The sequence below is a fragment of the Marmota marmota genome, unplaced genomic scaffold (genome assembly GCF_001458135.2).
Source record: "Marmota marmota marmota unplaced genomic scaffold, marMar, whole genome shotgun sequence".
In the NCBI taxonomy this organism is placed as follows: Eukaryota; Metazoa; Chordata; class Mammalia; order Rodentia; family Sciuridae; genus Marmota; species Marmota marmota.
This window is the reverse complement of record NW_025999968.1, coordinates 52,942,840-52,947,441: the sequence shown is the minus strand read 5'-3', so window position 1 is coordinate 52,947,441 and position 4,602 is coordinate 52,942,840.

The following is a 4,602-nucleotide window of genomic DNA, read 5'->3' as shown; positions in this document are numbered from 1 at the left end:
CCCATTGATTTGAGATTCCTAAAAAGGACTTGGTGGCTCTGGCTTCCTGAGTTCTCCCTGACATGGTTGATGGTTATCACGGCTTTTTCTGGCCTCCTTCTGGCTGGAACCAGGGTGGCTTCCTGTGGACCGAGCATGTAGTGGAGTATTGTTAGGATTTAATCTCTGAGGCCATCGTCCAGTCTCAGAGTGAAGTTTGGCCAACTACATTGATGGTCAGGCTTACAATGGGCTTCTTAGAACAAAATGACCGCAGTTCCGGGTTATGACCACTCTGCCAAAGCTGGGCACGGCCTCCTAAGTCTGTGTGTGGGAGACTTCACAATGGACGAGGCTACAGAATCCAAGGAAGTCCAGGCTGTGACACTTTTCCTCTGAGCTCTGTAGACAATGTTATTTCTCCCCTACAAACTCTTCCCCATACCCAGGCCTTAGGAGCCTGCCTTGCTCTCTCTCCCTCCCTGAGCTCTTGTGGGGCCCCTGAATTCTGTCAAAAGCCCTCAGTGTGGTCTAAATGGTGCAGTCTTGATCCCACATGTGCAAGATGCTGCTTCTCAGGAGGACAAAGTCACCCATGACCATTGCCTCAGTGTGTTGCTGTTGTGAGTGTAAAGCAGCATCACTCTCCACACCACCAGAAGATACTGTTAGTTTGCCATTTTACAGGGGAGCAAATTGAGGCACAGGTGGGGTCAGGCCTGCACCATTTGGACCACACTGAGGGCACTGACCCCAAGACCCAGGTAGGGCCCTGTTATAGCAGGGGCAACCCAGAAGGTGAAGATACCCAGAGTCTACGTGGGGCAGAGTCATGTCCAGCCTGGTGGATGCCAGTTTTCCAGGGACCTAGGGTGCAGAGCAGGGCGGTGACGCTGTCCAGAAGGTCCTGCAAGGCAATGCAAGTGGCTAGGAACAGCCTGGAACCCTAGGGAGAATGGATAAGAGGCTTGGTGCTGTGGTTTGAGTATGGTTTGTCCTCAAGATTCATGTGTTGGAAACCTGGCCTCCAGAGTAACCGTGTTGAGAGGCGGTGGGCGCTTTAGGAAGTAATTGGTCATTACTTAATTACCCCAGAGAATGGATTAATGAAGTTCCTTCCAGAGTGGGTTAGTGACTGTGAGAGCGGGTCGTGATAAAGGGAGCCTGGCTTTCTCCGGCTTCCTGTCTCACCGGCTGACCTCTCCCCAAACCGCTGCCTTTTCTCCTCTTCTCCACCATGCCTGGAGCAGCACCGGCCCTCCCCAGAAGCAGAGCAGATGCCGGTGCCATGCTGTTGGACCTCTAGAACCATAAGTCAAAATCAACCGCTATTCCTGATAAACGACCCAGTCCCGGGTGTTTGGTGATAGCAGTAGAAGATGGGCTAAGGCACTCCCTTGGCTCCCCACAGTGGCCTGTATGTCCCAGCATCAGGCTTTAGGGTTGGGGGAACCTGGAGCAGGATGTGGTTTCCAGGTTGGAGAAGGGTGGGGGAGATTGGAGCCCCTTTCCCAAGACTCACCAGGGGTCAGACACGTGGATGGTGGACTTCCTGACACCTCTTACGAGACAGGAAAAGTCTCGATGTTCCTTTGTGGACCCTGCACTGATAATGTGGACAACAAGGACTGGCATGTAGACCCAGGTCACAGACCCCACTGGACAGGGTAAGTTAGTGTCTTCAGACAGAGGGGTTTTTTTTTTGTGGGAGGGATTTATTGGGGAGTGGTCTCTGGAGATACGCCTGTAAGAAAGGGAGGACGGGTAGGGCCATTCACAGCACCCTCAGAGCAGCTAGGGGATGATCACCCTGCCCAGGAAAGGGGGTCTGGGAGGACACCAGAATCACACAGTGCACCATTAGTGGGTCAACAGAGGGACTGTCTCCAGAGCTCCTCAAGCCTGCTCCATCCTGGGTGTGCAGTGCTGGAGCAGCAGCAAATACCACAGCAGTCACAAAACACCAGACGCGCCTCTAAAAAGCTCTGGCGAATCCAGAAGAGCAGAACTCGACCGCAGGCAGCTCAGGTCTTGGAAGTCAGCAGTGGACGAGTGACTGAGGGGGTGACCGGAGCAAACCTCCCAGCAAGGACTGGCTTCTTTCCACTGGACCTCCAGGCTCCACAGCCTGGACTCTGCTGCCCAGAGATGCACACAGGCACCAGGAAGCAGCAGCCCGTGTGTGCCCTGGGCTCCCTGGGGACTTCCGCCCAGCAGCTTCCTCCCAACCACCACGGTCCAGGGGCAGCCCCTCATCCAAATCGGGCTTGGTCATTTTCCTCCTGGGCTTTGTGCCTATCCAAACACAATCTCAGCAGGACCCTCAGCCTCCTTCCATGGGAAGAATGTGGCATTCTTCTCTGGGGCTCAGAAAATGCAAATAAATCACTCACTTTATTTGCACAGGTCAAAGACTGACCCTGGCGTTGGCAGGCCTGATGTCCAGCTGCCTCTTCAGGAGCCCTGGGAGAGGTGTGTGTGTGTGTGTGTGTGTGAGTGAAGGGGTTCCAGGTGCCAGAGAGACTGAGATAAGAGGAAAGCATCATAGACTTCAAACACATCTGTGGCCAAGGTCAGTGTGGGCACAGCTCTTTGTCCAACAGGCAAACACATTTTGCAGCCATGTACTCTTGGGTCATCCAATGAACAGTGTTTATGTTCACAGAACGAGAGAAGAAGTTGTTTGAGAACCAGAAACAGCTACTACAAGAGGTGCCGCCCTGGGAACTGGAACAATATTGAAATGCTCCTGCTAGGTTCAGGGAATTAAAAGGACAAAGGTTCTCTTTGATCAGAATGTAATCATTTTAAAGAAGCTGGCCCACAGAATTCTCTTCATTCTCTGTAATGATCTAGAATAGATTTCTTTCTGGTATCATTATCACACCCCTTGACTTCTTCTCATTTCCTGCCCTGTGGATGGAGGCCTCAGGGACCTAGAAATCCGAAGGAATCTCAGTCTCACCCTGCCTGTCCACATGACACCCTCTTCATGAAGCCCTGCCGTCCACTTGCAGAGGGTCAGTGTAAGAGAAGCCATCATTGAAACTGGCAGGAGAAGGGGTGAGAGAGGGGATGCTGCCCTGATTCACCATGATCGCCCCCTTTCCTCTGCTGAGGGGGAACCACAGGATTTCTCTCCAACTCCATCTGCAATCGTTGTGCTATGCACGGTTTTACTCTGGTAAAATACCACATGAGTGCACACAGCAACACTATACACAACAGCCCAAAGAAACAACCCAGATGTCCACCAACTGATGACTGATGACTACTTGAATGAGTTGTGGTATATCCAAGCAATGGAATATTACTGAGTCATAAAAAGATGTCCTGGTGCATTCTATAACGCAGAAAAACCTTGAAGACATTATGTGAAATGAAATAAGAAAATCATAGAAGACTACATACTGTGTGGTCCCATTTATACAGACAGAAAGCAGATTGGTGGCTCAAGAGACAGGGAAAATGGGGATGGAGTCTTGGTGGGCATTTTTTTTTAAGATTAGTAAATAATTTTTTACTTATATGAAAAATGTTCAGCATTGCCATGAAGTTCTTTAAAAGATGGAATATAATTTTTGACTTTCTATATCAGAAAATATGAAAGCATTGTCAAAAATTTCCCAAATCAACATCTTATTTTCATCAAAACCAATCACACAGGATTCGCCTTCTTATAGCATTTTTGAAAACTTAAGATGAGAAAATTATTGTTTCTGCTATTCAGTATTTTAAATATTCAAACTTTTCCCTTTAGTGCATGAGTCCATCATTTTTCAGGTTTCATTTTGATCATTATGGTCTCAACAAAGGAACCTCTTTCATTGCCATCAAAAGAAAAAAAAATTCTACACCAGAAAATCAAAAAAGATCATGAATAATTATTCATAGAAGCTAAGTCTGCAAGAGCAACTCACTTTAATTTTTACTGTGTCTGCAAAATTCCTCCTGCGACTCTGCTATTACAGGTTTGTGCTTTCAAACAGAAGACACAGAAATCTTCTGACTTTCAAATGGAAAATGATAGAGAAGAGCTGCTTATAAAAAATCAAAATCTCAAATCAAGTGCCTTGTTCCAAAATGCATCTCATTTTATTCTTTATCTCTGTATCTTGTCCATAATTTAAGACTAAGATGAACCTTTAGGGAATTCTAAGCCATTTTGATTTGGGGTCATTTGTCTAGGTTTTCCAGGGTTGGAGTTTTCTTTTTAGGCAGTGAAAATATTTAAGAACTAGATAGAGGTGGTGGTGGTATAACACAATGAGTTGATAAAATTATACTAAATTCTTCCCTTTAAAATTAATTTTATGTGACTTGACTTTCAACTCCTATTTAAAAAAAATTTTTGAAGACCTCTCTCCGCATTTGGGAGTCTGGGTCTCCTCACTCCACACCTTCACCTGATGGTCTGTAGCCCTGAAAAAGATGTCTGCTACGGGGCTGGGGTTGTGGCTCAGCGGTAGAGCGCTCGCCTAGCATGTGCGAGGCCCTGGGTTCATCCTCAGCACCACATAAAAATAAATAAATAAAATAAGAGTATTGTGTCCCACTTCAACTAAAATATATATATATATATATATATATATATATATATATATATATTTTTTTTTTTTTTTT